This window comes from Etheostoma spectabile, chromosome 16, assembly GCF_008692095.1.
Source record: "Etheostoma spectabile isolate EspeVRDwgs_2016 chromosome 16, UIUC_Espe_1.0, whole genome shotgun sequence".
Classification (NCBI taxonomy): Eukaryota; Metazoa; Chordata; class Actinopteri; order Perciformes; family Percidae; genus Etheostoma; species Etheostoma spectabile.
In genome coordinates this window covers 12,106,307-12,118,450 of record NC_045748.1, presented here as the reverse complement: position 1 = coordinate 12,118,450, position 12,144 = coordinate 12,106,307, and the positions used below count along the sequence as shown (strand labels likewise).

General features: G+C 38.2%; 1 protein-coding gene and 2 long non-coding RNA genes across 3 annotated transcripts in view; all 3 read left to right on the top strand.

Moving 5' to 3' along the window:
* LOC116704235 (uncharacterized) overlaps window positions 1–2,878 on the top strand; it is a 9,590-nt gene extending 6,712 nt beyond the window's left edge. Inside the window, exon 3 of the long non-coding RNA XR_004335625.1 lies at window positions 2,868–2,878. This is a non-coding gene — a long non-coding RNA (uncharacterized LOC116704235). The remainder of the gene's footprint in view (window positions 1–2,867) is intronic.
* Window positions 1–12,144, top strand: part of LOC116704220 (netrin receptor UNC5D) — a 202,641-nt gene that overhangs the window by 15,839 nt on the left and 174,658 nt on the right. The window lies entirely within an intron of this gene.
* Window positions 4,749–12,144, top strand: part of LOC116704238 (uncharacterized) — a 14,618-nt gene continuing 7,222 nt past the window's right edge. Inside the window, exons 1-2 of the long non-coding RNA XR_004335628.1 lie at window positions 4,749–4,849; window positions 9,362–9,363. This is a non-coding gene — a long non-coding RNA (uncharacterized LOC116704238). The remainder of the gene's footprint in view (window positions 4,850–9,361; window positions 9,364–12,144) is intronic.

The window sequence follows — 12,144 nt, the reverse complement described above, 5'->3', positions numbered from 1 at the left end:
GTGCAACCATTTCTAACCATCTAAACAACTGCAATAGTAGGGTTCAAATCAAACTTGTGACAACAGTAGTGACAAGTAATGCATGTTAATAAAAATAAAGCAGAACACAGAAAAAATCTTAGCCTTAATCTTAGTCTAAATCTCCATGGTTACTTGGCTGGGTTTAATTCAACCTGCTTTCCTGCAACCAAGTCAAAGCTAAATTCATCCAGGATAACTTGAATATTCCGTCTTAATCCCTTATCCTGGTTTTGTGCAACAGACCCCTGTTCTTTCAGGACTATCTTGGATTTGCTTGGATTCTTTTTGCTTTGTATTGATAACTTGGGATTTTACAGGTAGACTTGACGTGAAATTCCTTTTTTCAGTTCCAGATATTTCTCACAAATATTAGCACACAACATACTTTTTTTTTTTTTACCCAGCAGCAGCGCAATGCTTATCACTGTCTAATCATTTCCCACATTGTCATTGAATGCTTTAGCTTCACAAAATATAAGATGATTTAATATATAATACATTTGGAAGCTCTGGTTTCATGGTACATCTCTTTCACCGTGACGAATATGGGCACATTTTTGCATGTTCATTGCACATATTGTATATAACTGGCATGAGAAGCTTTCTACCTTACTCTTTTCTACTGATAATTATGACAACCACGGCCTTTGTGAGATCCTGCACGAGTCTAAAAGACATGACAGAAATGCACATTTTACCAGGCGCCCTTGTTCTTGGTGCTAAAGCAGTGCAGAAGAAAGTTGTGCACACACTTTTTTCATTTCATGCCTTTTTTGTATTAAGGACTGAAGCAAGTTAGATTGCTTTGCTAACCGCTACCACAACAAAATGCTACATATTGACTGCCATATTGACCGCCACAATACTATTTAGATTTATCTAGGTAAGTGTTTCTGGTTGTGTGTGTAAATGTGATTTTGTGATTTTCTCAAGTGTACACTATGGAGGCAAAGGAGTCTCATGTGGTCTAATTGTGGTTGCAGGTGATATTGATTTGTTCAGCATCGTTTCTTTATGGTCTTTCCATCCTATATCCTCCCCAATTCCTCTCAATTTATGTCTCTTACCTTCATGCATCTCTTCAAAGTTGCACTGAATGCTTTTTATTTTCTACAGAACAATGTTCACCACCATTGAGCAAATGTAAGATGCAGCAAATATTAGTGTTTAACAGGCATGTGTGCGCCTGTGCAATGTTTATTTTTTAAACATTGCACAGGCGCACACATGCCTATTAAATGTTTATGCAATGTTTATTTTTGTTTTGCAGTGTATATACAGTAAAAAGTGCACATCCATATGCCAAGTGGACACCAGACTAGTTTATTATCATTCTTGGTGTCTCTGATATCTGTCTCTTATTTGTTCTCCATCTACTCTGTTTCTGTCTTTCTGTCTGTTTTCCTTTCCTTATCCACCACTTGTGACATTATTGCTTAGCTACTTTACAATGGTGCATCAGCGCTGTATTTTATTATGTGTTTTTTATTATGTGCTCCACATGATTAAAGTGGTAATGGCCTGAGACGGTGGCTTGTTGTAGCAGGAGGCCTGGGGTTTTGGTGTCCTGTGGCGCTCTTTTAATTCTCTACTTTTTTCCAAAGTTTGAAACCATTGCTTTAAGCAGAGCTTAACAATATTCTAGTTAAAAATATATACTCTAACAGAATTGTGTGCATCTGGCTGTTGTATGTGTACATCGTTCTCTCGTTACCTGATGCTGTCTGTGTTTGAAGACTGGCATTCATAAATGAGAGTTTGGAATCCACAACCTTTCATACCTGAACAAGCTATTTGGGAGTTACTTTTGTACTTTCCCAAGTAGAGCCCGACCGATCAAAGGATTTAAAGGCCGATACGAAACGCGTTACAAAACATAAACCTATTTCCCTAAAATTAGTTACTTGTAGTGATTTATGAGTTATCACCAAAAATAATATGATAATAATTTGTTTTATTGTCAGAACAGAACAGAGGAACATCAAAATATCTTAAAGTTATGGTAAATAAAATGTATAAAAATACATGAACAATGAACAAAAGCACGTTGTAGAGCGTCCTTCTGGTGGACAAACTATGCAACGCCAATGCTCATAACCTGGTTGACAGTCCGGTTTTATTTTTTAAATATTACTTTATCAGAATCATGTATTTGTCATTTTAAATGATTCGGATGAAGGAATAATTATAAATATGCTCTTACCGATAGATCAGGAAATGCCTAATATCGGCCGATAATATTGGCCCACCAATATATCGGTCCGGCTCTATTCCAAACTCTCAAGGGTGTTTTCTCATCCACCACTTCAATCATACAACTATGGCTTAGTTACGGCAATAAATATTGTATTACTTATGCTTTTGCCACTGAGAGAGCACAGTCATTATTCTCCTGAATTAGGTCCCTAGTCAGGTAGACATAAACATAAATGTACTTTGTTTGAGGCATTTGTACAAACAACCAGTGCTCCCATTTTCTAGTAACGACAGGCTCCGAAGAATAGTTCTCAGATTAGTTATTCCAAGACACATTGTGTCCTTCTTTTGGGTTAAGTTTGGAGCGCTATGATATCATAGAATATGTGGATAATTGTCATACTAAATGTCGTATTGTCGTACTAATAATTGTCAACTATCATTTAATACAACTAGAAATATAACTGCCTTGTTAAGATGTTTTTTTTTTTCGGTCTCATGTCCCAAATCATGGACTGTTCTCAAAAACATTTTGTCCTTTGTGAAGACAGATTTTCCAGGTTAAACTGTCATGCTATAGTCCACAATTATACATTTAATGTTGCATTTTAACCTTTACGCTGTGAATACAGACAGAGCTGTCTAACAAGCTCAGTACACTGAAATGAGAGTAAGCCCAAACCCATGAGAACAGGCTGCATGTTTGTGAGGTCAGCACTGCTAATCACCTGCACAACTACTGTAAGATTTCTATCTGTAGAACATTCAAATAAGGCTTTTGAAAAAACACTCTATCCCAAAGTTACATAACAAACCAGGGTAAACAAATGTAAATTAAGGTGAAGGCGCTAAACGTAAACAATGAGATTAGTTTGGTTAAGGTAATGGCCGACTTCCAACAGCAACAGTGTTATCCGAAGCTGTGGCGGCAGGCGGTTCATCACTAGGTCAGTCAGGGAGTTCACAGAAGTGCAAAACTCCCCGACCGTCTGCACTGGGCAGGTATGGTATTAAAAGGGCTGAAACGACAACACAGAAAACCAACACCCAAAGAAATAAAGAGCAAGAGAGAGATCATCATCATCACGTCCCTGTGAAGAGACTAAGGTGTACAGATCCAGAGCCCTTGTGTTGTGCACGCTGGCTTACTTCCACAGTTTATTGGCACAACAAAATAGAACAGAGCCATCATTAATGTTATCAGTTACACCTGTTCTTTTCATGCATGATAGGACAGAATGCCATAAGGAATATCTATCTATTCAAAGCCACATTTTTAACGGTTGAACAGCTTCACACAAAGCAGAAGTTAACTTAAAAATGTCCTTTGTTTATTTAGTCTTTATTTATTTGTTCATTTATTTATCATTTGAGTTTGTCTTGCAATACATATGAGCAGCTAAGTTAGTTGTGAGTTTTGTGCTTCTTTTTACAAGACTGATCAAATGCTAAATGTAGTTAGACATTACATGTGTGTAGAAACAATGTGATTGGCTGCATGAAAATGGGAATCCTCTGAGTGAAGATTCCTTTGTAATGAAAGGCCTGGCATTGTGCTGTTTCGCCTGCTCCTCTTTATTACTTGTGCAATAAACCTTGACAGCTCGCATACAACCACTAATGATTGCACAATACGGTAGCACTGTAGCACTGTTAAACTGCTACAATGTAATTTACAATCGGCGTTAAAAATAAACGTATAATTATTTAGCATGATTGTTTTGTCCGTATGTGCTCGGGCTGTGTTCCCCAAGTGGTAGACCAGAGGCCTGTACTACGAAGACGTGGCGTTCACGAGGTAACTTCAGGTTCAACCCAGGGGAGAGGGAGAGAGAGACTCATAAAAGTTCAAACATTTAGAGACCGACATCCCTGTTAACATTCCCCGATGGGTATCTTTATGAAAGATCTAGATTTTAAGCGGAGGGAAGTACGTGTAGGCTAATTGTGATGATAAAAGTACTGATTATTTAAATGGAGTCTGGTGGGTTTGGTGATGGTGATTTTGCCCATAAATTAATAAATATAGAAACATATTCAAATGTTGGCTGAATGAGTTTAGCCTTCGTGATTACATATAGGCTATTTGTCGGTTTCTTGAGCCGTGTGTCGGTTTGAATTTTTCAAAGCATTTTTATATAATTTTTATTTTCTCTCCCGATCGCATACCACTGCCAGGGTTGCAACTGAAATAATAGACTAAATCAATCACAGTTCATGGAAAGGACAAGTGTAATTACGGTCAGATCTTGTGCCTGACTGATGAGGAAGTGATATTGATAAGCGTTGTGATCTACTCATTTACAGTGTGGCTATTTTTTTTGCCAGCTTTCCTTCCTGTTTTAGGAAGCAGTGACTGTGCTGCGTTTTGCCTTTAAAATCGTGTCTGTGTTCTTCATATTTATGCAGAATTATAGTTTGCTTTTATGTAGATGTTTGTGATTGGTCGTGCTGTGCAAACACCGCCTCTTTAATGTGAACGTGCACGCCGCTGCATTGGGAAACCCTGGGTTGATTGAACTAACTGTTAACCACAGTTGTGACACCGGACTGTGGTTGTTAGGTTAGGTGAAGCCAGCTAACTGAAACAAATCCAGGGCATGTTGATCTTGATTCGTAATACAGGCCTCAGGTCTCAGCTGCCCTTGTAATTTTTTTTCGTTCCCCTCTTGGCTCAAATGTCAAACTCTGCCTATGTTGTAGTTGCTATGTGGCTTGTTACAATCGAGAAAAACAAGACATACACAAGTATTAATTTTGATAAATTATACTGAAGGAAATTACAGAATAAAAATCGAATAAAAACACAATTCATATGTTTTATTCCCCTCCGTTCACACGTGTTTTGCTTTTTGTAACTACAGTTGGATGTTTGACCTTCTCTGTGCAGAATGATGTACGTGCAGAGTTTGACACTAGAAGGCTGTTTTCCCATTCATCTGAAGGGGAAAGTTACTCTGTGCTCACCTTAAATCAAAGTTCACGGTGTCTGAAGTTTAGAAGCCGTTTGGGGTTCAGTGTGCAACTATGATTTGGAAACTTAAAGCCTCAGTGCACATACACTTAAAATGAAACTTCTAGATTTTTCAATGAGTTAAGAGTAGATGTTGTGACATGATTTTTGTCAAATTAAAATTACTTTTTGAAAAAATGTGTCCAACAGTGCAAATTTAATTACAGCAGTACCTGCAGTGGGTGTTCGCTCTACTTCAAAGCTGGGTATAGGCCTGCACTATTAATCGATCTCCATTCACCCTGTTCAAGATTTTAATTTTAAAATTTTGATTTAAAAAAAAAAAAAGATAATATTGTATGACTTCAATTCTCATTTAATTGTATGAACCAACTGCATCACACTCGCTACTACTTTCTTCCGTGAGTTTTAAATATTGACTGTATAAAATAGGTTTTAAAGTGCTCCCAAGCGCTTCAATGCTCTCCCTTCTCTTCATTGAAGCCTCTATGTTTGCTTTGTGGTGATGAGCAATGTGCTATATGTGCCAAAACAAATCTATGTTTGGTACTGCATATTTGTTTTGTTTTGTCATGGTTCATGTGTGCAATAAATATTACACTTCGTGAGGAAAACAATTGTGGCAGAGAATCGTGATATCAGTTCTAAGCTGAAAAAAATCGTGATTCATATTTTCCCCCAAATCGTGCAGGCCTAGCTGGGTGTGTAATGTCAAACACTATTTGGTCTCATCCCACTATGGTCACCCATGTAGAAGAGCTGTAAGCTATCAAGTGCATCATAAAAATGTAACTGAAACCGTTGAGAACACAGCATATTGTGAACATAATTAAATGTATGAAAACATCTTTTTTTTTTTACTACAAAAACCTTTTATCACATCAAGTTATCAGGACAATAAAAATAACACATGCTTTTTTTATTTAGCTCTGACAAAATTATGTACCACCTCATAAATTAGAGATGTCTTGCCTGGAACGTTCTCTCTGCATCTCCCTCGTTCTCTCGGCAGCTTACGCAGATGTTGTTATGGACAGGTGGCCGAAACTGGATGTGAAACTGCAAAACTTGTTGTCATCCCTCAAATCTGGCTGAGGGCGAGAGCTGCTGGCAAGTCAAACAGCAAAGCTAATTTCTTCAGTCATCTTCTCCAGCTTTGAACTATAGCAAACGTGGTGGATCAATCTGTTTCTGGACCAACTGCATCTTTCCTCATTTCACCACTTCCATTGAGGACAGTGCTTTGCCTATGCATTAAGAGGTAGACATTCATTACAAGCAGCATAGAGCAGAGGCAAGGCAGTCATTAGGCATTCTTTTTCATCATTGGCCACACCTCCTTTGGCACAGTTTGTGTTTTTACAGTTTTTTTCTTTTTCTTTCAGCAATGAGGGAGCTACACACACAAGAAACAAAATGCTTCGTCATACTCTCGTATTGTAGTTTCCACCTTCTCTCGGTGGACTGAGAGCCGGTCATCAAATAACTGCAATTCACATTGATTGCTTTACAATCTTTTTGAGAAAGCCGTTCCACTTGTAATATTATATTCATGTCCCTGTCAAATCAAAGTTCCTGCACATCACCTATTAATTAAAGGGAATGCATCTTTATATAACGTGAATACTTCTGCCTCCATTGGTCCTCTGAGTTTCCAAGCTGCTTCACCAAAGGGGAATTTGGGTCTTCTCTTATTTATATAGATGGACTCGGTCTTGTGACCCAGTCAACAGAACAGCCTATGTTCCAGTTTGCCTAATTGTAGCAGCATTTTAAAGAGTTTAGAAGTCAAGTTATCCAAGCTGTGGGACAGACGGACACCAGCGATTTTTGTTCTTGACAAATAATAAAGAGAGAACCACTGAGCTCATTCATCTGTGTTTTTGTTTAAGGTTTTGTATTTAGGACAATGGAAATGTATATGGAAATTATTGGCACAAGGTGAAACACATCGTCTACTGTGGTTCCTACTAACACCCCTGGCCTGCCCTCCCTTGTGGGTTGATACACAGCCATAAGGTCGACAAAAATGACATATGTCCCCCTGCCCCTGTTGCAGTTCTTGTGTTTTTTAGTGCATTCCTGCAAGAGAAAATGCTGATTGGATGACATCTTATTCAGGCCAATATTGTGATACTCATCCTTAAGTGGAAAAAAAGAATCATGCAGACACACTTTTTACAGGCAATTTAGTAAGAAAATGACAACTCGTTACATGCCTTAAGTCAGCAAAGTAGGCAGACAGAAGAAAACAGGATACAGGAAGCTATAGTAGCAATAGCTAATAGGGACCTAAGGAGATGAGGAACAGGTGTGCAAGCAGGTGGCTGAATCTGAACACTGTCAGGGTGGGAAAACAGAACAGGGGCGACAAGTGGGCAGGTGAAGGATGACAGAGTCCTGGGGGAAAGAGTGGCAGTTCATGCATCAACATGACACTGACTCCCTCTGAATGGGACACTAATGTGCACTCCTCTGTCTAAAGAGAATGTGACTCAGCTTATCCAAAGCAAACCGTCGGTGGATAAAGGGGACAGTAATATTACTTAGCGATCTGACTTATTGCCTTTGTACTTCATCCAAAATTTGACATTTTTGTGTATTTGTAACACATTTCATACAGAGCAGGACATTTTGAAAGTAAACACAATTTAATTGGTTCTACCATGGCATAAGAAGCACACAAGTGTATTTATGATTAATCTATAATTATATTAATTAATTATAATTATCTTTTCCTTAAATATAAAAAAACGATGCCCAGAGTGCTCAGCTGGTCTGTTAATATACCCTCATCCCAAAACTGCATATATAATAAATATTTGATTCAATTTCATACTAGAATTACGTTTAAATGCCATTACTAGTTTAATATGGGAACTATACTTTTATTTCTGTTTTGAACAGAGTAAAGGATGTTCACATGTCCAGAAGAAATTTCAAAACATGCAAACGCGGAGGCTTTTATGATATGATTATGAGACAGTGGGCCTCAGTGGTTCACCTTCTTTTGTGCATATTCTGTCGGGTCTAGTCCTGTTAAAACGAATATAATTTTCCAGACACACGGTATATGAATTTTAAATTCACAAATATTCATGAAAGCTTTGATCCCCCTGCTCTTTTTCTCTTCTCTCTCCTGCTCCTCAGCAGGTAGCAGAGCATTAACCTTTTGCCAGCGTTTCTAAAATGAGGGCTGGGGCAGTGGGATTCTGTTACCCTTACAGTACATCACCAATCTCCAATGTTTCTGCATCTTGTCCCTGTGAATCTCCTCATTCACAAAATAAGGGCTCAGTAAAGGTGGCTGGCTTTGATCAAGATGGCTCTCTCCCTAGTAGCATTCAATGGCCAACACACACACAGTGCAAAAGGCTTTGAGCACACCGGAGAAAGTGAAACCTGAATGAAGAGTTAAATAACAGCTTTCAGGAATTTCAAACGAAGGCCTGCTGTTTGTGCTTGGACCTTAAACTCTGAAAATTGCATTTCAGATGGTTTAATTAAGTAAAGGAAATTAAGTCCCTATCAGGCTGAATCTAGACTATAGGCTTCTAACTAAGGCTGCTTGGGATTGAGCAAGTGTCGTGCCTGCAATTCGACTTTTTCTCGACTGATACGATGGCTTAATTCAGGTTATTTGCCGAAATCAAATAGCCTATTGATCTGATACATTGTTCTTTTCTTCTTTAGTCTAATCAAATTTAAAATCTGTGTAACACTATTTTACTGCTTGAGACTCATGGGGATCACTGTAATGCAGGTTAAGATGAGGCTGTCACTGTAAAACATTACTTCTTACTAGGCTTGTACCGATTGGCTATCAGATCGTTTATTGACAATTGAAGGAATTATCGCGATTTGGTTTTCTTGAGTCTGTATTAAAGCAATTTTTAAACAATTTAGTCAGAAGTATAACATCTAAAATCTGCACACTACTGTTATGGGCTGAACGATTTTTTTCTACCAATATTGCGAATGCAATTTAATATGTGACTTTGTCTTCTCTATTATTCATCAAGGACAAGCAATAAATCACTGTAGAGTATGAACAACACAAGATTAGATAGATTAAACAAACTTGTTCTCTCCTGGATGGTGATGATGAAATTAGGTGATGCTTGAATTTATACACGAATGACTTCTTTTATTTAACTACTCCAATCACAGTAGTGTAATGATCACTGACCAAGCCTAGTGTAAACATTCATATGAATGTCAGAAACAAATCATACAAACTAAAGTGCATATTGCATTAATATAAAAACAAATATGTGGCCTAACCTAACTTAGTAGTATTTAGATTGTTATCTACTGTAATAAACATGTAAACATGTGGATTGCACTCTTTGAACTTTACTAGACAGTTAAAATAAGTAAGTAAACAAGTAAAAATATTGTTTATATGTGTGTATATACAGTATATTTATGTTTATTTATATATATTAGATACATATATACACACACATGCACGTGTCATACTGTGTATTTTTTTTTTTTTTTTACGGTGCAAACGGAGGGGCTGCCCTCAAGCCCCTCCCCCTTATGAAGTTGCGTGCTACATGCATGACGGCGTCAATGTTGTAATTGCTAAGAGAGGCTATTTTTACGTTAGTAGTACCATGCTGCTGGTACTCTTGCCGTAGTATTAACTGTACAAATAAAACCATACCGCTGTGAAAAATCCCTGAACGTCATTTGTCAGAGTCTGGTTGTTAACCCTCTCCTCTCTCTTCTAAAACCAGCCTCTGCAATTTGAACAGCTGAGTTGCAGCTACACCATCAGCTGGTTTGAGTCAAGCTGAGACAGGCCAGTTGAGGATTTTAAAATTAATGCACTGTCGATATCTTCTATAACAGACGCAAGGGCGGACTCTACAATTACAATCTCAATTCTCCAGCGGGAGCCACCCTTGTTCGTCCTGTTCTGACAATTTGATTGGTCCAAACAGCTCCCAAATGGATCAAGTCCAGACCGAACTTCCCGACCTCATAAGGTAAAACGTGCACTGAAAGGTTTTGCCACAAACTCAAATGGGCTTCTCTCCTGCATAACTAAGAGTTACACTGTTACTTATCCCATACACTACCGGTCACTTTGAAATTTCCATTGCACTCCATTATAGACAGAATACCAGCTGAGATCAGTTGCATTGTTTTTTTAACCAGGGCAGCAGTTTTCAGATTACATTATGTGCTTACATAATTGCAAAAGGGTTCTCCAATGTTTTTCTTGTTAGTTTAAAAAAAAATGATAACTGATTAGTAAACAGATTGTGCCTTTGGAGCATTGGATGAGTGACCAGTTGTGAATGTACGGTGGAAAGAGAGTCTCTTCACTCAGAACCAAGGTTACAACATAACCAAGCGTTTTCTGGCAGCAGTTGAGACCAGCTGTTTTGTACTTGAATTCGTCATTGTACAGTAGACAGAGAGAAATAAATCTCATGTTATTGTTTCACAGTGATTCTAAAGCACAAATAAATTACCATCAAACACCCAACAGACGATTTTTTGTGAAGACGGATGCTCTTTTCTCCTCCTCTGCATTTTATTCATTGCAGCAGTAAACAAGGAAGTAGACTACTCTAGTATTGATTTATGACCCTTATAGGACAGAGAACATTTCTTTGTTTAATATCAGTAAAAGTTAAGTTAGGTTTTGCTTTCCGCTTCCCGACTCATTTCAAAAAGGACAGAGAGAGAGAGGCAGCGCCACAGTGCAGACAAGTGTGTGTCTCGGCCAAGTGAGGGAGCGAGGGAGAGAGAGAGAGGGTACTCTAACGTTTTAACGCTGGGTTATACAGACAGCTTTTTTCTGATGCTACTGCTCTGCAAAAGTTAACTAGTAGTCAACTTTGGAGAAGAGGCGGGGGGGATCTTCTTATGCTAATTTCGAGGTCAAAGTTAGACTCATCTGTCATCCTGGCTGCTGCTCTCCACTTGTGTACTGATATCGCAAGACACTTTTTACATCAACGAGAAATCTTGTCACGTTTAATATCTTGGGGGACTAGATATTGTCCCACCCCGACTTCTTACTATAAGTTTAAATGGAGACCTATTCCAACATTTCCTTCTAGGCTCCTGCATATTTTAATTACATTGATCCAGGAGAGTCGTTTAAACAAGTGCCCCAAAACAACATATTTACGTATTAAGTAACAAGCCCCTCCCGTAACCTAAAGAAAGTTACCATTCTAAACCAAACCGCAACGTTTCACTAACCAAAACCCTAACCTAATCTCACTCATAAAAGGTATGTTGTAACAGTTTTGGAAAGCACAGACAAAGGATGTCTTGTGCAGCTTGTTCATGCCCTGTAGAACAACATAGTTTCTTTAATTTGGAGGGACGTTTGAGATTGTGTCATTATGATGCATCAATCTCAGTTTTTTATTTTTTTTATTTTTATTTTTTACCTCTGCTTGCCTTTTTTGTGTTTTAGGTAGCAATTTCAAACGAGTGTTGCATCAACCCGTTTCTTGTACACACTGGGGGAGTGATAGTAAGAACTAAAGAGTGAGTTGTTCTTGCTAAGAGTAAGTCAGAGCTGTGTAAATGTCTTGTCGCTGCATTGCAGTATGGTCTATTGAGCCGCAGCTGGCGGAGAAACCTGATATCTAACCTTATTTTTTGTCTTGGCGAACATTTCTCTATGATTCTGCATACAAGCGATGCCTGCCACCAAATATTTAGCTTTGTGCTAAGAGTGAAAGTAATGTCATTGCAGTATGAATGTAGTTTCATATCAGTGTATTCTACCGGCCACAGGAGACAATATGCTATTTAATGAAAAGTAGCATGGTTCAGATTTAGGATAAGTGTCCCATTGCTGGGTAATTGCCTCTGAAACCCTGATGAACCACCACAGAATTAAATGCAGCTATAAAGTCTCATTTGGAAAAGAACTGAAGCAGAGTAGGATCATAACTATGTCAGAGAGGGGGAGG